At 45.4% G+C, this 23703-nt stretch overlaps 2 protein-coding genes across 12 annotated transcripts in view; both read left to right on the forward strand.

The window, feature by feature from the left end:
• Inpp4a (inositol polyphosphate-4-phosphatase type I A) overlaps positions 1–23703 on the forward strand; it is a 131713-nt gene that overhangs the window by 24660 nt on the left and 83350 nt on the right. The gene's annotated exons all lie outside the window — the stretch shown is intronic.
• The window catches only part of LOC110596902 (STING ER exit protein), a 56908-nt gene that overhangs the window by 24434 nt on the left and 8771 nt on the right, over positions 1–23703 (forward strand). Inside the window, exon 2 of one of the 4 annotated variants that reach the window (XM_078028524.1) lies at positions 16701–16774. The exons of the other annotated variants lie outside the window; for them this stretch is intronic. The gene's annotated coding sequence lies outside the window, so the exon portion shown is untranslated. The remainder of the gene's footprint in view (positions 1–16700; positions 16775–23703) is intronic. 4 annotated transcript variants of the gene reach the window in all.

Raw genomic sequence — 23703 nt, forward strand, 5'->3', positions numbered from 1 at the left:
TTAACAGAGAAGTGGCAGTGCTTGCAGCAGACATCCTGTGAGTGGCCCAGGCAGCGTTCCGCTCTGTCACCCTGGGTGTGTTGCCAGCCAAGTGTCTAGGCATGATGGGGGACAGCTAAGGGAACCACTGCAGGGAAACCCCACTCTCTTCCTGATAATAAAGGCTAATTTAAGTTCACATTTTTCTTAAACAAAGGGGACACGTGAAGCTGAGGCTGTAAGGATATTAATGCATCAACAGGGTCAGTATCAGGCTGGATGTAGCATACAGGATTTGTGACTTTCATGAGGACTTTCCCCTCCTCCCTAGCTTTCCTCCTTTTCTTTGCTTCTTGAGATGAACCCTACTTTTTGCTGCCCTGCTCTGGTCCAGGTGGTGCAGGTAAGCGAGCTGGTTATGGAGGCTGACCAAGCACAGGAGCAGCTCACTTGGTACCTTTCTGACTGGAGCCCTGAGTGGCCCCTAGTTCCTGTTGCATGGCAGGAGGGAGGCCTATTAGCCTCTGGTTCTGAGCCCTGAGGGAGGGTATGGTCTCATAGTGGCTCTTCCTGCCCTTCCACCAGAAGGTAATAGCCCAACAGAAGCAGGTGTAGGGGAGTTTTCTCCTTCGTGGCCAGACACTGAAGGCTCAGGAAAGGGAAGAAATCTGATGCCAGGATCAGAAGGAAAAATGGTGGCTTTTGGGTAGTCCCTTTCTTGGTGCTGCCTCCTATTGGGTGTGGTTTATGGCTCACTGCAAGAGGATCTGGGGGACATTGCCAAAGAAACCTCACCACCCTTCTTTAAGTAGATTTTACTGTTTTATTTTTGCTATACCTTGCTGAACCTTTAGTTTCAGAAACTGGAATGGTTTGGACCAAGCCTTTGCTTTGAGCTCATACTAAACTAGTTTTAGCTGTGGATGTGTGCTAGCGTGTGTGGTATGTATGCATGCCTGTGGGTATAGTGTGAGTAAACGTGTCTGGTGTGTATGTGTGTGTGTGTCTGTGGCTCCATTGTGTACAGCCACCATGAATGACACCCAGCCCTGGGTTCAATGAGAAACACCATCTCCTTATTTCCCTTCCTTCCATGTCAGAGAAAAGAATGATGATCCTGTGGGGTTAAAAAGTATTTGAGTTTTTTTTTTAATTTTTCCCCTTTAAACTTGGCAGTCTCACTAAGCCATTAGGAGAAAATGTAGAATTAGAATATATAACAGGTGGGAGTGTGTTTTAAGTTCCACAAGAGGTTTCTATGGCATCTCCTCATTTCTGTGTGGCCATCTGAGTGCTGTAAATTGGAATGAGCCTGACTGTGCTGCTGCTTCTCAGTGGCCAAAGCCTTGGCTGAGCTTTCAAAAAACCAGACTCAGAAGCTCAGTTTGTGTTTGCTAAATGGACGGTGCTGAAGCTTGTGGTCCATAAGCCTTTTTATTTATTTATTTAAAATCTCAGAAACAGTGAAAAACTCCCAAGACATTGTTGGCCTCACTAGTGGATTTGCCTCAGCCCCCCTGATCCCAGCAGTGCCTGGGAATCCCCAGCAGGCTGAAGTCACAGACAGCACCCTGGAGCTTGGGGTCACAGAGCTCTGTTTCTGCAGCATGCCAGGCAAGTGCCAGGGTGAGGACTGACTTACGAAGGAACAGTCTTAGATTTCTTTGAAAGGTTGTAGGGAGCCTGTTGACTGTTCAGATCTTGCACCTGAGACCCACTAGCCCTTGTCAGTTGTTTAGTGCAGGAACCAAGAGTGCCCATTGAGTTGTGTCCACTCCAGCAAGGCCCTTTTTCGCTCTCTCATGTGCTTCCATTTCTCATCGCTCAGCCAGGCCTGTTCCTGTCCCTCCTGGAGCCATAAACAGGACTGTCCACGTGGGTGGAGCCCTGGGGGACTGAGGAGGGCTTTGGAAGTGGTGAGCATGAGTCTCTAGTGGGGTCCTTGGTCGGGGAGGCGGACAGAAGGTGCACATCTGGGTTTCATCCCAGCCTTGTCCCTGACAGTTCCCTCTAAGTATGTTCAGAGCAGGGGTCAGTAGTGTGAGCACACCTAGGTGACAGCATGCGTGGTCTCAGCTGTTCTTTGCTGTTCCTCCCAGCACCATGGGCTACGTTGGGAGTGGAGTAACATCCCTCTGGGGAGTGCACAACCCATGAAGAAGCCAGCCAATGTGGAGAGACCATTCCTATAGCCAGTGAATGTCCAAGCAACCAGGCCTCTACAGCTGTGTCTGCTGAAGAAATGTCCTTGCCCCTCTGTAGCATTTCCTCATGGCTTACTCTGTCCTCTCAACAATGACTTCCTGAGGCATGGGGCCACAGCAGAGACTTGTACTCCCACAGTCTCAGCCCAGGCCTCGTGATGGTCTGTGGTGGGCCTTCGAATCCCTGAGTCCTCAGCATACAGCATCTGGGGACAGCGGGAGGTGATGATGAGGGGTTCAAGTTACTCCTGCGTCACAGGCGGGAACCAGGCCCAGTGAGTGCCTGGAACATCCAGTTAGCCAGGGGCAGAGCTGCTTGCACCTGGGCCCATCTCTCCTTCAGAGGGGATCCCCTCTGCTTGCCACAGCAGTGCATATCTTTGCTGGCGGGAGGGAGGAGGGCATTGTAGGTACATCTAGAGAGGACATTGTTGTCCAAAGTGCAACTGGCAAGGGCTGTACCCCAACCTTCTGGGTACTGGGTGAGGCTTACCAGAATTTTTTTTTAAATAGTACTGAAGTTTGAGCCTAGGTAGTCTCTCTACCTCTGAGCTGTATCCCTGGCTGGCTCTTTTAAAAATTCTTGTTGAGACAGGGTCTCTCTAAGTTGCTGAGGCTGGCCTCAAACTTGTGATCCTTGGCCTCATCCTCCTGAGTAGCTAGGATTACAAGCATGCACCACTGTACCTGGCTAAGTTTTTTCTTAAGCATGATTCAAACATAAAAGAATGTCCTTTGAAGTAGTTGGGGTTGGGGGTTTATTTCTTTGTTTCATTGTGTTACCTTCTTTGTAAGGTGGGAAAGCCTTAGAGACCCCTCTTTTTACCTGTGAGCCCTGGGTTACATGAGTCCTGCCTGGTGCCATGCAGCCCTTCCCACTGCAAGCATCATGTTGAGGACCACAGCCAGTAAGTGGCCTACCCAGAGTTAACTGCTTGACTAGAAATAGAGAAGAACCAAACTAGGCTCCTGCCCCAGCTCTGGACCTTTAGTGTGCCACCATGCCCTGGGGGACTGTGCACCATTCCACCCCAGCATCTCGCAGCCTTGCTTTTGCACGACTCCATGTCAGCATCAGCCCACTGACTGGAGGTGTAGAAAAATCAGCTTCAGTGGTTTTGGGATATATATATATATATATATATATATATATATATATATATATATATATATATATATATATATTTTTTTTTTTTTTTTTAATCAGGGATTGAACCCAGGATCACTTAACCACTAAGCCACATCCCCATATTTCCAGTCCCCCCCCCTTTTTTTTTTTTGTATTTTGAGACATGGTCTCACTAAGTTGCTTAGGGCCTTGCTAAGTTTCTGAGGCTGGCTTTGAATTTATAATCCTCCTCCTTAGCCTCCTCAGCCATTGGAAGGATGACAATTGTATGTCACTGTGCCCCACTAGCTTCAGTGTTTTGTAGTCAAAGTTCTTTCTGAGAGAGAGAGAGAGAGAGAGAGAGAGAGAGAGAGAGAGAGAGAGAGAGAGAGAGAGAGACTATGCCATTGTAAAAAAAAAAAAAACATTTTGAAACAGTTTTGCTATGTACCAGATCCTTCTGAGGCACTGGGGACACAAAATTTGTTTTTTCCTCTCATGTAATCATTTACTAGAATGAGGAGACTCTGGGGCTCCTTCAGAGGTTCGGTTTTGTGTTCAGGACTGAAGGGTTAATGGTGAAGATGGCAAAGTCCCTTCTGCTAAGGAACTAGGGGAGACAAGGATTTACAGGGTAGTAAAGGTTTTTTTCCTGTTCCTCTAGAGAGGGAACAGGGTGTTTATCCTGCCTGAAAGGGAGGGAAGCTTCATGGAGAAACTGCTGTTTAAATTGGTCACGAAGCACCAGTGAGATCCTGTAAGAAACAGCCCATGAGTGAGGTACTTAGGGATCTGGGAAAGGTGGATGGACCAGAATGTTCATCCTGGGTCACCACTTTGTGATACATCCTGAGAGGCTTTAGTCAAGGAGTTAGCTCCTCAGATTCCAAGTTCAGAGAGCACTCTAAAACCCTGTGTGCTGCCTTCCAGGTACCTAAGTCAGCTCTTTCTCCACTGTTTAAACAACTCTTGGCCAGCCAGGATGACAGATGAGATGTCAGAGAGAGCACAAGCCTTGGATAAAGCAACATCACGGGTGACACCACAGGAGTCAGAATATAGTACAAAATAAATTTATTCTAGTTAAAATTATTCATAAAATTTAGCAGCACTTTAAACTTATTATTATTTTTTTTTAATAAAAAATCTGTGGTGCTGGAGATGGAACCCAGGACCTTGCACATGCTAGGCAAGTTCTTGTCATGGGCTGTACCCCAGCCCAAGACATTGAACTTTTACACTTCATGTTGTTTTGTACTTCAGTGTCAGTAGGCTAAAAAAGACAAGAAATGGTCATAGGAGCCTGTTGTTGGTCAGCTGTGGTGGCTGGGACATTATGGAGCAGAGGTGATCTCAGTAGCCCACTGCCCCCTGGAGTGGTGCTTCCCTCACCTGGGGCCAGGGAGGGGCAAGCAGCACCCCCATGATGGGGAGGAACAGGTCTTTGGTTCCCCCTTGTTTGCCAGTAATTCCAAATAACTGTGGAGTGCAGAAGAATGCTTTTTATTTTTCAATTATTCCACAATGCACTCTGATTTGTTTACTAAGGCTAATCCACAAATGTTTAATCCACCCTCAGGAAGTCCAAATTTGGTGGCAGAATCTGGAAAATCAACTCCACATGGCTTTTTTTTTGGTAGCAAGTCATCTTTATGGTGAGATTTTACCCACATTTTTCTCTTTGATAAAAAAGTCACAACTACCACCTGAAATTGGTCTTTTAATCTCAAACCTTAATGAATTTTGTTAGAATGGATGCACAGGATAATGAAGGATCATATTGTAGACACTTTTAAAAATTTTGAGTTTCAATAGTGCCTAGAATTTTAATTTTGCTTTTTAGGTGTTAACTCTCAGCTTTGGGTCAGGTGTTTCAAGGACATACAAACCAGTATATGTGTGTGTGTGTGTGTGTGTGCATTTTTTTTTTTTTTTTGAACTAACCCTGACTGGCTTTCCAGTCAGTCTAAAACACTGTCCCTTAGGAGGGTTGAGCTCAGGAGCTCCTTAGAGCAGGACTCTCCTGCTGGGTGGACACTGCTCTGGGGAAGGGCCCCACCTCCCATTCTTCCACCCACTCTGGGCTTCCTTCCCCTATCCAGGGATGCTCTAGGTTGTAATGCTGTGGCCCAGCACTGGATCTTAGGAGGTGGGGCCTGGAGAACTGTCCTTACTCTGCTCTTTGTGAGTTGGGTCACCGAAGTGGTTATCCCTGGAATACTGTCACCTACGAATGGTCAAGATTGCCTTGCTTCCCTTCTTCCAGAAATTCTCAAAGGCGCTCTTGCCCATTCTCTGCATGACCTGTGAGGGTAGTAGGTTAAGTTTGTGCTTTAGTTGGTTGGCCTCCATCCCTGCCTTGGTTCCTGATGTACATTTTTCTGAATCCCTGGACATTGGTAGCCCCTTGCTAGCTGTCTTTGATGCAGTGGTGTGCCTGTGCTTCCATAGCCCCTGGTTATAATTGGATACAAGAGTCTTGGCATCCTGGGATTGTTAGATGCTCTGAACTGTAGTGGTGATAATAGTAGCAGCAAAGCTTTTTGTGGCACCTCTATGTGCCAGGTACATTTATAGGGATTAAATCATCTAGTTTTGCAACTACTCCATGAGATATATGCTTCTGGATGCCCCTTTTACAGAGGTGAAGTCTAAGGAGAAGCAGGTTAAAGGAGCTACCCCTGCCTGGGTGAAACCTAGTAAGTAGCAGAGCCAGAATTGGAACCTAGTGGCCTGGCTCGAGAATCTGCACTCCCTGCCCTGAGGGTAGGTGAGGCATAAGGCCGCCTCTCCCTAGCCTGCCTGCTTCAGGCACACTCTAGGCCCTGTGCCTGAACAGGTGTGGGCCCATCCTGATCCTTCTGCATGGACCGGGGAGACCATGGCCAGTCTCGGGTTGTAACAGGTGATTGCTCTGGGCCCCATGTTCAGAGGGACAGCTTTACTATTGTCTTTCCCTGAGATCTCCACCATGGCCTAACTTTAGGGGGGTTAACCAAGTGTCAGTGACAGTGAGTCTTGGCCCATTCGCTGGTGATCACCTCCCTCCTGCCCTTAATCTTCAGGGAGCCATTGGTGTCTTAAGGAAACTATACTGTGTGTGAGAGAACAAGACTGTGATTGTCTCAATCCCTCTATTAGTGACTGTCCTTGCTCAGCCTAGAGTTCAAGGGCCTGATGAGCCAAGGTGTTCTCCCTAACACCCCTCATGCCTCTGTCTATCCAGAGCCTACTTCATCAAGAAAAGTGTGGGTTCTGCCCAGGAGACCTCAGCTGGACAAGGGGACAGAGGTGGGGGCCTCTTTGACCTGGACTTCTGGACCCTACTGTGGGAGAAGATCAGAAGTAGAGAGCACAGCATTTGAGCCAGGAGGACTGTAGCAGCCACATTGGCTCTCCAGGCCTCAGTGTGCTCATCGTTCAAGTGGAGCTGGAGCTGGAGCGGGAGTGGAGTTACGTGTTGTTCAGTCCCTGTTGCCCCAACTTCTGTTATTGTGCAGTCTTGTCTCAAACTCAGGGTCTCTGTAGTGGCTGATTTAGGAGCTGCTTTTGGTCTCCCTAAAATAGGAGGTACTATTTTAGACTCTGCTGAGAGGGATATGTTTAAAGCTAAAATACACATACTTCTTAATTTGCAGGTGTTTCCTTTCTCTGTCTCAGCCACATAGTACTTAAGTCATGATATCCTCCCTGCCATCAGGACAGCCGCAGGCAACCCTGGCACATGTTGCACTTGGCAGAGGCCTCCTCATGAGGAGAGAGGTGGCTGGGGAGAGAGGAGGAGGACTACTCCATGTCCAGGGGGCTTTGACGGAGTTCCTTAACAGCTTGCTTGTTGATCTGAGGACCAGGTCATTTGTCCAGGAGCTTGAGGATGTCTAGGGCACATGGTACTGAGGCAGCCATACAGCCTGGCAGATGGTTTTCCACCAGAGCTGTGCTGTAGTTAGTGTCCAGGTGGGAGGAGCAGACCACGTCCACATCCGGGTCAATAGAGGTGCCTGTGACTCTCCTACTTTCTTTGCAGCAAGCAGTGGTGATCTCTAGACCCTTTTGATGCTTACCAGTGTGGCTGAGGGCGCCTGGAGGGTAAGATGTGTAAAGTTAGGGGTGAAAGGGGTGAGGGTAGAAGTTTGGGACTGCTGAGGAGGGTGCAGCTGTCGTACCATCTGTCCTCGCTTACTCTGCAGTTTTGTTATCATGGAACATGAAAGTGGCCCACACCTATGCCTTTCTGTTTAAGTGCTATTTTCTGATGATGGAAAAGAGGGAGGTCCAGATTTATATACACTATTAGGACTTAATTGGAAACAATTGTGTAAAGCTTCAGGCATCTTCTAAAAAGCAGGCTATGATGGCTTCACCCACATTAGTGCCTTACAGGAGTGTCTCAGAGGACTCCTTCAACACGGATTTTGGGACTGAACTCCAGGGAGTTTTCCATCTTCCAGGTGTCGCTGGTGAAGGGGTATAAGTGGAAATATTTTAGTAAAAAGATTGGATTATAGAAATCAGTCAACTGGCCTAACTTTTCAACTGGGCAAAAGAAGTCTTTTTTTAGTCCAAAAGGTACATGTAGTCTAGAGACTTAAATGAGTCCTCTGGCTTCCCATGAGGCTATACGAGACTGGGCACTTCCCCCAGGCTCCTAGGCAAGTCTGGAGACCACACTTCCTGGCGCCCTAGAGTGTTTATTCCTGAGTCACAGCCCACTGAAGATATTACCTTATTTTCATTACTTTTCAAAGACTGGGCTGCTGTATTTAGTGTCAGGTGAGTCTAGGAGCACGGGGAGGGGCTTGTGTCCCCATCCGGCAAGCAGCAGTCCTAATGTGTGAAATCTGCTTGCTTCAGGCAGAGAATCTCCTGTGTGTGCTTCAGGAGTTAACTCAAGGCTACTTCGCTTCAAACCAGTTGATCAAGGTGTCATAAAAGCCAGAAGCTGGCTTTTGCCATGAAAATCACATACCAGTTCTAGTTATGGAGGCCTCACAGTTAAGTTTATGGACTGGTTGGTGGCATCTGTACATGGTTATCACTGCTTTGAACCAACTTTTCCCAGCCACAGGAACCAGAGTTTTGACTCTGCTGTGCGTGAGTCATCAGTGTGGACTGTATTCTTGGATTTTTCGAGGTTTTCAGGAGGCCCAGACTTCACTCATAGCATGTGGCCCACAGTGTTTGTGACACAGAAAGGGTGGCTGAATGGCAGGAAACTGTGTGGACAGTGTTATGAGGAGGGGGTCCCAGCTGATGTTCTTTGATACATAAAACATCTGACAAGTGTCAGCTTCACTGAAATGAATAACAGTTGCAAATGGCATTTGAGGTGTAAGAATAACAACAGATTTGTTTTATTCCCTGGAGAGGGCAGTCACTTATGAGGAAGACTGAGCCTAGCCATCTTCTTGGTTCCTGGCAGGCTGACTTGGATTGAGCTGGTTCCCATGTGATGATCTCTGGAGTCCCTTGTGCCTGACCTGTACTCTGCCTCTCTGCCAGAGTTTAAGGGTCAGCTCTCCTTTGGGCTGTACTAGTATTTAAAACTGCCCCCAGATCCTCGGTATGGGACCTCCTAGAAAGCCTCTCCTGGGATGCTGTCTTCTTCAGACTTAGAAACTATCCCCAGATAGCTCAGCAGGGGCAGGAAGCTGCCTCCAGGGAGTGCTACCCGAGGTGGCTTTCTTCCAGCAGTGCAGTGCCCCCAGTATGCTGCCCTCCCTGCTGGCTACAGGGTGTTGCCCTACTGAGACTTAGAGCCTTCTGCATTTCTGCAGGGCACTCAGTTGGAGCCTCTGGAAGGCCCTCGTCCTCTGACTACTTGGGCAGGTGGAAGTCATCTGGAAGGTTGATTCACTTAATGGATGCTGGGCCTTTCCTGGTGCAAGACTTTGTGAAGGATCAGTTTATTAATCACTGGCTACCTGATGAGGTAATTTTATTCATTTTGGTTTTACAGAGGAAGAAAGCATGCCCCGAGAGGTGGTGTGACCAGATATTTATCCAGTGCTCTGTCATACTCTCATGAGTGGCGTAAGGCTTTTCACTGTAGGAAGGACTGCCATGGTCATTTTGCCCTGTTAGGAATCTCAGTGCTGACTGGTTTCCCGGCACTGTCTGTGCTGGAGACCTGGAACAGAGGTCTTGCATGATCCCAGGCACTGGTGGGGCCTTGTGCACAAAGACGCAAGTGACTGAGGCAGCCATTCATCTCCTGTGCATTTGTGCCCTTGGTCCCTTATTCCTGGCCAGCAATCCTCACCAGGCAGAGAGTGCCCCATCTCCAGCCCTGGCCCTCCAGGGCACCGAATGTTCAGCCAGCCTGCTGTGGTACCAGCTCTGCTCCTGGATCTGAATGTCTGTCTCCCAGCCAGAGTCCCCCAGTACTGGCCTGTAGAGAATGACAGGTGAGGGTGAACTACTGCATGCCTCAGACCTTCCAACCTCAGGAAGGGGTCATGGTGCCACCAATGTCTTGTCCTCAGCACTGGTGAGGCTGCCACTGTTGTGAGGAGCTGTGCCTGCCACCAGGCAGCAATTCTCTACCAGTGTGCAGATGAAGAAACCAAGGCCTAGAGACTGAAGAAGTGCCTGGGTTTGATCTTAGGTTCCCCAGGCTGCTGCACATTCACCTGCTAGTTATGGTTCCACTCCAGCACTCTTTGAAGGTGGTGTTCTACCAAAACAATGTAACCAGAAGACTGATGAGACCTTTTTGCATCTGGTACATCTGTCACAGGGTCCCTTAGGGTGAGCCCTCACCCTGTAGAGAGGCCAAGAAGTGAACACGAGGGTGGGAAGAACACTGTGGACCTAGTGTGACCCAGGTGGAGTGAAACTGTCTTCCACTGAGAATGTTCTGAAGGGAAAGAAGCCCGGGCCTATCCCCAAAGCCTCCTTACGTTTGCTCTACCACTGCCAGCTTGGTCACTTGGCCTGTGTGAAATGTACCACTCTTGCAGTTTGATCTCTCTGTGTTCATTGTTTTTATTCTGATAACCAGTGGCTCCTGGATAATTCTGGGGCTCATCGCATAGGATGTCAGTGAGTTAGTGCTGATGTGGGTAAGTGTGGGACACCCAGGGACAAGCCTTCTGAACAAAACATGGGCATGATCCAAACTGCTACCTTTTCAGAGGTACACATGGTTTCTGAGCTGTCCCTTAAAATTTTTGTACTATAATTACATTGCTTCTTGAAAACTTAAAAAAATAATTGAAAATATATCAGTTAAATGGTTTTTGTCATACCTCTTAATAACAACAGTGTTCATCAGACAGGCTCCATGTGACGGTGATAGGGAGAATGCAGAAAAGCCCCACAGCACAAGACAGCTCATTCTCAGCATGGCTAGAACCACTCGTGCCTCCCTTCCTCTCTCTGAAGTTGCCATTACCCTGAATTTGCTGGTTATTATTTCTGTCTGTTTGATTCTTCATATTTTGTAAGCCGTTCTTCACACATTTTATGCTGGGGACAGGAAGCCAGCATTGCTTCTTAATTCTCAGTTTCAGTCTTGTGATACTTGTGGTCAGAAACAGCTATTTCTCCAAACTGGGCTTGTGGCCTCAGAGCTTCCCTAGGCGGTATAGGGATGGTCAAGTGTAGGGTGAAGCTGCTGTCCTGACAGATCAGCTTCCCTTGCACACTGCCTTGCTGTCGTGGCATTTGTGGGATGCTGGAGTGGCCTGTCCCCACCACCAGTGGGAAGAATGGCAGGACTGTGTCCACCTCTGCCTCAGGGTTGGCTTCCTTCAGAAGGTTCTGTCTGCACCTAGCATCCCTATGGCTATCCACCTTGTTATGTTGCCCAGGAGCCTGCCCTAAAGGTAGTAGCCCAGTGGGCTCCTGTCCACCTTTCTGAGGGCTCTCTGCTCCCATGATTGGACAGGAAGGTGATCTGTGGCCATCCATGGAGAAGAAATTGGCTGTGCCCAGCAGACCAGCCACATTCCTGTTGTCTTGTGAAGTCTGCTCTGCCCTTTCACCCTGCAGCCTGAGCCTCTGTTTTCATATAAAGAAGCCTTTGTCCCCTTGCAGATGCCCCCTGCCTCCTTCCATTAGCTGAAATAGCTGGTTGTTCCAGGAGAGCCAGAGGCCTCTAAATAAGAGTGGTGTCCGTCTGTGCATGTTCTTCCTCCCAACTAGAATTGCCCCGTCTTCTTCACTCCTGTGACTGCCTTGTAATTCTAGGTTATTTTGGTTATTTCTTTCTCCAGAAAGACCTGGCCACCTGCCTTTGAGGTCATGTCACCTTCTGATGACTCCCCTGGGGGTGGATCTAGCTTCAGTTCCTCTCCCATGTTCATTCCTGAAACTGACCCTCTTCTCGGGTTTCCCCCGAGTCCTCGTCTTCTGAATTCCCAGCCCCCCTTCTCTTGGGTGGCTTGCTCTTGGCTCTCTCTTCTCCCTGTGTGTCAGGCCCTCTGGTGCTTCATTTCCCTTAGCCTGTGGTCAGGAATGGACAGGCCCCAGTCCCTGTCTTTATAGGGCCAAAAGCCAGGGGTGTGGCAGTTTTCATGTGGCTAGGGGGATTGTCTTGATATGCACCACAAGTTTGCAGTGGGGTGGTATTTTGAGGTGACCCCTGAAGGGAGAGCTTAGAGGAAATAGCCTAGGAGAAAGTGGGAACACCACAGGACAGCTTGTGGAGGAGCCACGTAACCAAGTGCAGGTATGTTTTCCCGGTTATTAAAATCCTAAATACTTTCTACAAAAGTTTAGTGAAACATAGTCCAGTAGAAGAGAAGGAAAGGCATGATATGTTACCAGTAGTATTAACATTGTAGTATTTTTTCTGATCTCTCCCACTTTCTATGTGTGTGCTTCTGTGTATTTATATTAGATCTTAGGATCTTAGTTCTTCACTTGTCAAGTTGTTATAAATTTAATGATTTCCACTTCAGCTATATACAAAGTATTTCACCATATGACTGAGCCATAATTTACTATTTCCCTGACAGGCCTTAGGCTGCTGTTAACTCTTGCAATTTATGGTGTAACATCCTTCATGGTATCAGTAATGCAGTGAAAATCCTTGTTTGAGATTCTGCCAAGGGCGGTGACCTTAGTCTTCTAATCCAGGCTTTTCTTTGTGTTAGTTTCTTGTTGCAAACCTGACATGTATCCTTTCCTGGCTTCTGTAATGGTCCAGTGAACTCTAGCTGTTGCACATCCTTTTTGTGGGATGGTTGGGTTATTAAAAAGTGTGATCTCATCCCACTAAGAGGTCTAGCTTTCATGCCAGTGGAGACCATCCTAGTCATGTAGGGTCCTTGTTGCCTTGCTGGCCTCTGGCTGCTGAAGAGCTGAAAGAATGTTACCATCTTTGTAAGACATATTTTAGATTACAATTAATAATGTGATAATCATGCTGCCTGGTTGCAATAAAAGAAGTGTCTTTACAATCTAAGATTCAGGTGAAAAGGTAGGTTACTAAAATCTCTTATAGCCACTGATCTTATACATGTAAAATATGCAAGTAAAAGAATTGGTTTTAATTAAGGTGTGATTGTGGGTGGGGCTGTTCTCTCCCTTTATTTCATAGACTTTCAGTAAAGGAATTATGGTAACAATGTTTCTTTAAAAAATTTCTATGCTTACTGTCCTTGGTGGATTACATGGTCAGATTTCCTGAAAGCCCAGAGTCTGAATCCGGGTGTCTCTACTTGTACCTCTGACACTTAGGGCCAGCTCTCACTTAGGGACAACTGCCATCAGTTTCTGATGATGGGAACCCAGCTCCAGATTATTTTATTATGTTGACTTCAGTATTTTGAAATGTGAAAGTATTTTGATGTCTTAAATGAGACTCTGGTAACTCTTCATCATCCTTTGAATGGTTAACCTGTGGACTCCTATGATCATGTTGACTGACTGAAGTTCTTTCCTGGAGTGTCATTCATAACTTAGGCCAAGTTTTATGAAAATGCACAGACATTGCAGTTCCTCTTAAAACTTGGCCAGACATGTCCCAATGATACCTTTTGAAACCACTGTGGATTCTCTGGTGCCTGGAAAGAAGAATCTTGCTTCTTGTCCAGGCTGGTGCTCCCTGTTATCCCTCCTCCTCTCTCCTTTTCTTTTGTCCCCTTGCTTTCTTTTTCTTAATGATCTTCTAAAAGAGGAGACCCTTCGACTTTCAGTGCTTTTCCATCATCCTGTGTCCATGTTGTCTATCCCTTATCTGAAATGCTTGGCACTAGAAGAGTCTTAGGAGTTTTGCAGATTTGAAATATCGACAGAGTATTTACCAGTTGAGTGTTGATGTGATGCTCAAAAAGTTTTGTGTTTTGGAGCATTAGAATATCAGATTTTCATTTTGGGTTTGCTAAATCTGTATCCCTTTCCTCTCAAGCATTGATGCATCTGGATAGCTTTAAAAAGGTACAGCCACTGGGTTCTGGATCAGGTGGGACAGCAGTTCCTCAGAGTTTCCCAGAGAGCGTGCAGTCTGGGTTGGGGGAAAAAGTACATATCAAAGAGCTTCTTAGTGTGGTGCTGGATTTCTGTGGATAAGTTACATCAGAAAGAGTCTAGGAATAGAATATTCCTGGAAGCCTGGTTGCATAAGGCAAGCAAAGGGTTCTGCAAACACCCATGGCTGCTGTTTAGATGTCTGGCCTCCTCCTGGAACATGGATTTGGGGAATTTACCTGCTTTGACTTGGAGTGTTGACTGCAGTTTTGTACTTGAGACCTCAACCAGTGGCAGGAACTGGGCATGGGTGAGCCTGAAAGTAAACACCAACTCACACCACACACATGCCTTGATTGGCACCTAGGAAGGGAAGAGAGAGCTAAGTACTATGGGAAAAAAAGTATGAGTTACCATTCTTGCTGAAAAAAAGGAAAAGCTAGTTGATTCAGAGTGAGGATTATTTAAAAATAAACTTAATTTTAGAATAGTTTTGAATTTATAGAAAAGTTGTATAGGTAGTACAGTTTCTCCATCCCCTTAAGCCCATTTATTCAATTTTTAACTTCTTAACACTAGTCAAGTACTACTACTTTGTACACTAGTCATAACCAAAATTGTTGCATTATTCACTAGAGTGCATATTTTATTTAGATTTAGGTTAGTGTTTTATTTTTTTTGTTATTGTTTTAGTAGCTTATTGCCTAATGTGCTTTTCCAGTCCCAGGATCCAATCTAGGCCACCATATTACATTTACTAGTCAAGTCTTAGTTATGACTGTTTCTCAAAATATCCTTGTTTTTGATGACCATGACAGTATTAAAGACAGATGTTCAGATATGCATAGAATGCCCTTCAGTTTGCTTTTGTCTGGTGTTTTTTTTTCTAACATCATTAGACAGGGGTTATGGGTTTCAGGGAGGAAGACCATAAAGGGAAAATCATCTTCTCACAGCGTCATAGCAAGAGTACCATTGCCTTGACTTGATCACCTGGCCAGCAGTAGTGTTGTCATGTATCTCAACTGTGAAGTCGCAGCCCCTATTTTGCATTCTGAATTCTTTGGAAGGAAGTCACCATCCACAACCCACATGGAAGGGTGGGGATTATACTTAACCTCTGTCAATTATTTGGAATGCTCCTTAATCCGGAGATTTGTCTCTATTCTTATTGATCTATTGTCATTTGTATCACGGTGACCCATGGTTTTGAGTTGTCACCTAGTACTGTTATTTATTTCATTGCTCACATTTTTCTAGCATTGACCATTAGGAGCTCTTTCATTTGGCTCCTGTGTGCCTTTGTCATTCCTGCCTCATTGTGGGTTATTTTGTGGGTTTTTCAGCTCTTCCTTTTTGATACTGTAAGAGACTCCAGGCTCATCGCAAACATTTCCTGTCCAAGGCTAGACTTAGCCATTTCTTTTAAGAATCCTTATCCCTTTTATTGGAGAATAGTCTTAGAAACCGAGATTTGGGCATTAAGTGGCTAACAGTACTGTAATTCCAGTTTTTATGGAAGCAACTGAGTAACAAAAGCAAAGTACCTGGGGCTGGGGTTGTGGCTCAGTGGTAGAGCACTTGCCTGGCACATGTGAGGCACTGGGTTTGATCCTCAGCACCACATAAAAATAAATAAATAAAGGTACAACTAAATAAATCTACAACTAAAAAAAAGTACTTTAAAAACAAAAAAGCAAAATACTTAAGTTATAGCAATGGTGAGAAATTTCCCCACTTTGAGGGGAAAGTCAACCCGATGCTTGCTTGTGGCATAGCACAAAATGTGTTTTCTACTGTAAAGTTATGGAGGTGTAATCATTTCCCAGAGAGAGGTGGAGTGGGGCCATCTTTATTTTCTCTTGAGTTTTTGTCCTTGCTTGACGTAGTATTTCATGAGGGGTTTATACATTCTCCCCTGGGCAGCCACAAACTTCCAACTGCCTTTGCTTTCCTTCCATATGGAATAACATCTTTACAGGATCCACATGCTCCTGGGGTGCAGTGGACAGCCTGGGAAGGCCCAGGGTGATGGAGCTTATCCAGCACTGTTACCTTGGGAAATGTGGCGGAGGCCTTGGGGAGAAGTGGTCCAGTTCTGGGTGTGTCCCCAGGACATGTCAATAGGTCAGAGAGGGGAGGGAGGGGCTGATAGAGGAAGGGAAGACTCCATGTTCTTGGCATATCCCCCTGGAGAGCAGCGGTGCCATCTTGCTGAGACGGAGAAGACTGGAGGTAGAGCAGCCCAGACACAGAAGCAGCATGATGCTCTCAGGAAGCATCAGAGACTCTCCTGACAAGGGACTGGGTTTTCCTGCTAGTTTTCTTTTTCTGACTTTCTGTTTATCATACCAGAATCTCTTAAAGGAGAAGCTGGTTTCAGAAACAGCACCTGGCTCTGGAGCAGGGAGTCCAGTGTGAAGGTAAAACGGTGTGTGAGAGGATGGTGTCTTCACCCTAAGCCCTGCTCCTGTGTGGAGGTGGAGAGGAGCTTGGGGTTCTGGTGAGGAGCTGGACTGTACTGGTCAGTATGTGAGGTGCCTTGGAAGTCCATAGTTGGCTTCAGTCCTGACCTCATCTTGTCCCTTTGGGGATGCCTTCCTCCCTCTCCTGTTCTGTTTAAGCTAGGATTCCATGGCTCCTTGTCATGGGCTCTCCACCCATCTGTGACCCCCAGGGCCTCCGAGTGGGCAGGTCAGAATGTGAAACAGAGTTTTGCACAAGTCTGCAGTCAGTGGCCACAGCAGCGGGAGAGGTGGTGCCTGAGGGAGGCTAGGTAACCACTGGGGGCTTAAACTTGGCATCCTGAATTAAGAGTTTACAATATATGAACTTTTTGCTTTGAAAACAAAATACATTCCAAAGAAAATAAGCTTTATAAATTAACCTTCTTAATAATAATTTTAAAAAATGGTGTGTGTGGGGGAATAAAATCAAGTCATTTTATTTTATATTTCATCCTATTTTATACTTCATTTTATTTTATATTTCAGGTCATTTCTCTTTATATTGATGGAAGGAAAAAAAATTAAACCCAAACCGGGTCATACAGACCATAGTAGTAACAGTAAGTTCTATCTGTATCTAATTGTAACCAAGATCCAGTTAATCAAAAACAAATTGTTTTTCCAAAAGTGGATGGGGATGAACTTTCCAGAGGGTTTTCACATTGTGGGTAGTAACTAGTCAGATGGCAGGTTTTTCTGGGTTTAGAGGAAGGTTTCTATTTTCAGTAGCTGCCTCCCCTGAAAGTGCACTGCTCCCTGAGCTAGTGGCACAGTAATGACTAAGCTGGACCCAGAGCAAGGAGGGCCCAGAGCAGAAAGCAAACCTGGTGCCCTCAGGCCCAACCCTCGCCTTGTGGCTGCTCTCTCTAAAGCATAGGCACACACTCGTCTGGAAGATTTGGTTTCCAGGCCCCCAGCAAGAAGGAGACCGCACATTTCAATTGACAAGAATATTAAAAGCTATAAGCTAATGGCAAGTGGAGTGAGACTACCTTAACAAGTAGATGTGAACACTGAAAAGCAAGAGCAAGCCAAGTGCATTTGACATGGACTCGAGCAACCCCTTACATCCCAAGAAAAGGCCCCTTTGTATACAGTTACTCCTGAGCCACGTTCATCTTCCCCATGTGGCAAATGAGCCAACACTGGAGCCTCGGGCAAGTGACCCTCTCCACAGCTGTCATAGGCAGGATTGGATCTGTACTCTATTTCTAACTATGCTAGGAGTTTCATTTTCAGAATAGTCCTTACAGTCAGAGAGGAATATAAGCCATTTCAGAATATTTCTCCTGGTTTGCTATAAAAATTGCCATCTAATTGTATCTCATTGGCCAAAGCAGCTGCCAGAGGTTTCCCTACTGACATCTCTGTTGTCTGAAGGAGTGGCCCTTTGATAGGCTGTCCCTTGGAGGACTGTACATCTGGCCCTTTGTCATTTATTCCCATTTTACTCAGAATCTGTTCTGCCTTTGGCTGGCCAAGGAGATCTCATAGACATGTGAGGGCAGGAATCTGGAGGGGTCTCAGGGGCGCTGTAGGTTTCACTGGTTTGTTGTCATAAAAGTGGACACAGTCAGGTCCCAGGGGAGAAACAGGCAGGTGCTAGCTCTGGAATGTGTGCCACAGGGCCTGCATGAGGAGCACAACCCCTGGACCTTCTGGCATCAGTTTCATAACTACAGAGACCCATATGGAACATAGAGCCCATCTGGGGCTTCTTGCCTGAAAAAATGTAGCAGTAGATTGCTGAATACTGACTTTGGACTTCATAAGTTATTGGAGATTCTCATTTTATAGGTGAGAGGTCTGGAGCTGGAGGGTGTCCAGGATCTAGTCCAGTTCTTCCACCTGCAGGTCAGAGTTGGCATTGGAGCCAGTATCTATGATCCCTCCCCTGATAGTATGCGTCAGTGGCTTTATCCCAGAGCTTCAACCTGAGGGACCCCAGCCACCCACCCTACCAGCTGCCCATCAGGTGGAGGTGTTTGGCGTCTTCACATTCCTAATTCCCTTCTCAATTGGATTCTGAGAATACCATCTGCTGTCCTTGGAGGCTGGGCAACACTTGGTGACCTTCAAGAGCATGCTGGTAACTCCCTTTCACTCAGGCCTGCACACCTGAGCCTCTTGCTAACTGGGAGAGATAAGCACCACATTTTCTTTGAATATTGATTGGAATCTTGTTGGCCTTTTCGGGTGAGCTCACTGTGTTTAGAGGGGCTCCCTGTTGGGATTTACTATGAGGATGTGTGTAGGACTCGTTTACCCAGCTGCGTGATGATCTGTGATCCCATACCTCTCATGATGGCAGATTTTCCTTACATTTTACAGATTACTTGCTGAGTAGAATTTATGTCTAGGTGACTTTTTTTTTTTAAACAAAAATAATGTCTTTTTAAAGACTTGGTTTAATTCTTACAAGGGGGGAGTTTCTTTACAGCATATGTAGTTCATATTGTGCTGGTTAATACCAGCTTCCTTAACATGGAATATTAGGCTGAAAGGAGTTTTTCATATGTTTTGTCAATCAAGAATAAAGAAATTAGGAATAAATTTTATTGGAATCTGCTTCTGGGATTGTCGTGTTAGGAGCTCTGTGAATCTGTTCCTCAGTGAAACAATAGTAACTGGGGGAAATTATTTTAAGAAAACATCCAATTAAAGTCTTTGGAAAGTGTCCTGAAGGCATATAGTAATTGGAGAAATATCTGATTGTGACATCTACTAAATCTCTGGAGTTTTGGCAACTGAGCCACGACCCACTCCTTTCCTCCCACCCCAGCCTGTTGCCCAGCTCAGCATGATGGAGTATGGTTGTGCAGGCAGGGCTTTCCCCCCAAGCTTTTATCAAGGACGAAGTTATCACCTCAGAGTGGCAGTCTGTCAGCATTTCTCATCCCACTTCCAGAACTCCAGGCCACAAAGGCTGAGTTCCACCAGGGTGTTCTGCCACTCCTCTCAGGGCAGAGGCCCCAAATGCCATCTGTCACCCCAGCCTTGCCAGCCAAGAAAACCTAAGGCTGCCATCCCCATGCAACACCCGGCTTATGAATTGGAAATGTTACTGTGAGAGAAGCAAGCTACTCTGCTCCCACCTCCAAAGAAGCAGTTCAGATTTTGACCAGGTAAAAGAGGTAGGCTGTAAAAATAGAAAACTCTGGAGCTCTCCTCAAGGGTATCAGTTTATAAGAGAGTGCAGGGAAGTTTAAGCCAAGGGTGGTCTAAAAGAAAAAATAAATGAATGTATGTATGTATGTATGTATAGAAGGATGGATTGATTGGTTAGTTGATTTTGGTGGCAAGCAATTAAGATGCTGGTAGTTCCATGAAAGCAATAGGCAAAGCAAGATACAAGCAGGGAAAGAGGCAACTAAGAAGAGACATTCTGGAGTCAGAACAAACTTCATACAATGACATCAAAAGCTATTCCTGCAAAAGACCTGTATTTAATTAGATTGTAGAGCAATTTAGGTTCCCAGCCTTGTCTAAAATAGAGCATAGAGCAATCAGTCAGCAATTAGTTGGGCCTAAGAGCTGGGTGTGGTAATGTCAGAGGCAGGCAGCCTAACAGAGTGATCAGGGAGAGTACTATCAAGAAGAACCCAGATATAACCATTGTCACCCAGAGAGATTATTTGTTGTGTATGCTCAAGGATGTGCCCTACAAGGAGCAGCTTCAGAGGTTGCATGCTACCTGGTGGAGGTCAGGGGATAGGTTTCACCAAACTAGCCCAGCCAGGTCTCTGAAAAAATAAACAAAAGCAAATCTCCTCTCCTGGAGGAGAGGGGATCAGTGTCCAGAGTTTCTGCATTGCCATTTTCAACATGAAATTAGAAGATGTGCAAAGAAAGAGGAAAGTAAGACAGGAAGACTAACAGGTAACAGAAGGGCCTAATAGAGGACTGAGATATTAGTCTTAAGGGATTCAAAAAAGTAATCTAAAATATATTCAGAGAACTAAAGGGAGGGGCTGGGGTTATGGCTCAGCGGTAGAGCGCTCGCCTCACACGTGCAAGGCCCTGGGTTCAATCGTCAGCATCACATATAAATAAATAAAATAAAGCTATTTTTTAAAAAAAGAACTAAAGAGAATCATCCTTAAAGAAGTAAAGGATGAGGACATCATCTCACCAAATAAAGAGTATCAATAAAAGAATTGATTGAAAAAAATGGAAATTCTGGAATCAAAAAGTTACAATAACTGAAATAAGAATTCACTAGAGGGACACAATAGTAGATGTTAATTGCTAAAGAAAGAATCAGTGAATTTGAGATAGAATAGTAGAGATTATGCAATCCAAATAATGGGAAAGAAAGAAGAAAATGAACAGTCTTAGAGATGTGTAGTATTAAGTGAAGCACACCAACAAGTGAAATAAGAGTATTAGGAGGAAAAGGGAGAGAGAATGAAAACAACAAGCAAAATAAAAAGGGTTGGGGATGTAGTGATAGAGCATTTCTGGATTCCAGTCCTGGTACTACCAAAAAAAAAAAAAAAAATAGTGGGTGAAAAACATTTATCTATACATCCGGGAAACTCAGTGAACTCCAAAAGATTCACCTGCAGGCACATCAAAGTAAAAATGTTGAGACAAGGAGAAAATCCTGAAAGCAATAAGAGACTAAGGACTCATTCTGTAGGTGGGAGAAATAAACAGCTAACCTCTCATTAGGTACAGTGGACCCGGAAGGCAGTGGGACAGCACAAAGTGCTGAAAGAAAAACACAACAAAAATCTGCCCCCTTAGTATATCTACCCAGCAAAGACATCTTTCAAAAATGAAGGTGAATTAAAGACATTTTCAGATTTCAAAAACAAAACAAAAAACTAGAGAATTTGTTGTTAGCTTACAGGAAATACTAAAAGGAGGTTCTTTAGGCTGAAAGCAAATGACCCCAGATGACATTTTAAATTCAGATGAGAAAACAAAGATTGCCAATAAAGGTAACTATGAAATTATAAATGCATAATTTTTTTGCTTTCTTCTTTTAACCAATTTTTAAAAAGTGGTTTTAGAAAATAACACATACATGATTATGATGTGTATGATGATACAACATTGAGAAATGAGGTGCATCTGGCATTGGTAGCACAACGGAGGCAGATGGAGCAAACCTATATTGAGCATGGAGACGGACGTCATAGTGACCACGTCCTCAGGAGGAAAGATGGAGAAGGCTGGTAAACTAGCTCTGTAGCTTGTACTGCTCACCTCTCTTCTTTAAAGACAACATTGTACAGAGTAGCAATTATGACAGTGTTTTGGGGTTGTGTAACAATATTATGTATATTGTGTATTATAATGTATTGTGTATACCAATAATAGATGAGATGGGGAAGTGGCACTAGAACTGAGCAGGAGTACTGTTTCTGTATCTCCCTGGGATCCTGTGAGTGAAGGAATGAGAGAGAGGTTACACTAGAAAATATCTATATTATGTGGTGTGCATCTCCAAATATGTAACAGTGAATCCCACCATTGTGTATAAACGCATTAAAAATATGGAAAAAATTTAAAAGAAAATATCCAATTAATGAAGAGGAAAATAGCAATAAAAGTCTATTCCCTTGTCACCCCAAAGGGCTTTTATTAAGATGCATTTTACACTTTTAAAAGATTCTACTGGAAAAGAAATTTCATCAGGTTTCTGGATGGAGCCCATAGCCATCTCTGACTTATTCTAGGTCTGTTTTTCCAAAGTGTCTTTTAAATGTGCTTGTAAGAACAGTGTCCACCTGCCCTGGGGCTTGTGAGGAGAAAGGCAAGAACTGTGCCCTGAGGGAGACAGACAGAGTTCGGGCTGGTTCCTGGTTCCACTGAGGGTCGCTTTTCCCTCTGTGACACCGGGTTTCAAGCATCATCCTCAACACTCAGTGAGATAATGACAGGGAAGTGCTTGACGCCACCTCTGCCTCCGTTGCACCCTTCACATCTGATGTGCAGGCCTGCACCCTCTGTGAGCAGATGCTGGGCTCTCCTGCTCCTCGGCCTCCCACTGGCCTCATCACCAGCTCAGGTGATAGACTGGAGCAGTGCATTGGATGGAAAGTATTAGGTAGAATGTGCAAGGTGTCTTGGTGTGACTGACTTGTGCCCTCCCCAAATTCATAGGTTGACAGCCTGACCCCCAGTATGACTACACTTGAAGGTAGGGTCTATAAAGAGGTAGTTAAGGTTAAATTAGGTCATGAAGGTGGTGTCCTAATCCAGTAGGACTGGTGTCATTATAAGAAGAGACACCAGGGAAAAGACACGAAGTGAAAAGCTGGCGGGAGGACACAGCAAAAAGGCACTGTCCGCTGGCTTGAGAGTGTGCTCTCATAAGGAACTGAAGTGGCTGGCACCTTGACCTTGGACTCGCCAGCCTCCAGAACCGTGAGAAAATAAGCGTCTTGTTTCTGAGGCACATTGTTATGGCAGCCAGAGTAGACTACCACACATCAAAAGTGGAGACTCAGTGTTCTTTCTCATACCCACCCGAGTGGCTGCCAATTTCTGCCTCCTTGAGCAACCCCATTCAGAATTGTAAAGGTGGAAGCCAGGAAGATGTAGTAAATTAAAAATGGCTGCCTTGGAGGTTGTCTTCTCTCTGCTCCGTCATGACTGTTTGCCATCTGTCCACCTGCTATGGGGTCTGGCTGATGTGCACAGTGGCACGTAGAAACAGGATGGAATGTCAGCAGCCATTCCCAAAATGCCAGGTTTGCTTTGGGTTTTGACCCCTTCCCTCTCTCCCTGCTATAGCAGTGTTGTTGATGGTTCGTCATGGGTGTTTTCAGATCTGCTTTGCACTTTCTCTGTTTTCCACTCTTTGGATATGAGATTTGATCATCTTGTGCAGCCTTGTTTAAGATCTGCAGAGTGCTATATTTATTTGACTTTATTTGAAATTTTAAGGCTTTTCTTAATGTTGTTCCAAGTGATCTGATGAATGTCGGACTCTAGAATTTATACCTTAAAAGGCTGAAACGCTGATGTGTTTGGAGACTTTCTTCTGACTATCTAGGGCAGGGCAGCTAAAAACCCCTTTGGAATTAGTGTCAAACTTTAATTAATAAAGTTGTTTTTTAGAGCTCTTTTAGGTTCACAGCAAAATTGAGGGGAAAGTAGAGAGATTCCCACATCCTCTGACTCCACATAGAAAATCTTTCTCAGTAGTGTTCATGAGGAAAGGAGGAGGAGATTGCTGTTTAAAGAAATAGTAAGGTTGGAGATGTCAGGCCACCCACCCAAGTCTGGTAGGAACGTGGGCCCAGAGCCCAGCATAATATCACTGGGGTGCCCAGTGACTACCTGTGGGGCCCAGTGAAAACCACAGGAGATGTCACCAACTGGATCAGATATAATTTCTGGGCAAGTGTTCTCATTGCTCACACCTCAGGCTATCATTCTTCAGAAATAATGTGTCATTTAAGGTTTAAATCCTAACTTCCACCCAAATCCTATCTCATTTGACCCTTAGCAAGACCTAGAAACATTGAATTTA

Source organism: Ictidomys tridecemlineatus, chromosome 12, assembly GCF_052094955.1.
Source record: "Ictidomys tridecemlineatus isolate mIctTri1 chromosome 12, mIctTri1.hap1, whole genome shotgun sequence".
NCBI classification, from domain to species: Eukaryota; Metazoa; Chordata; class Mammalia; order Rodentia; family Sciuridae; genus Ictidomys; species Ictidomys tridecemlineatus.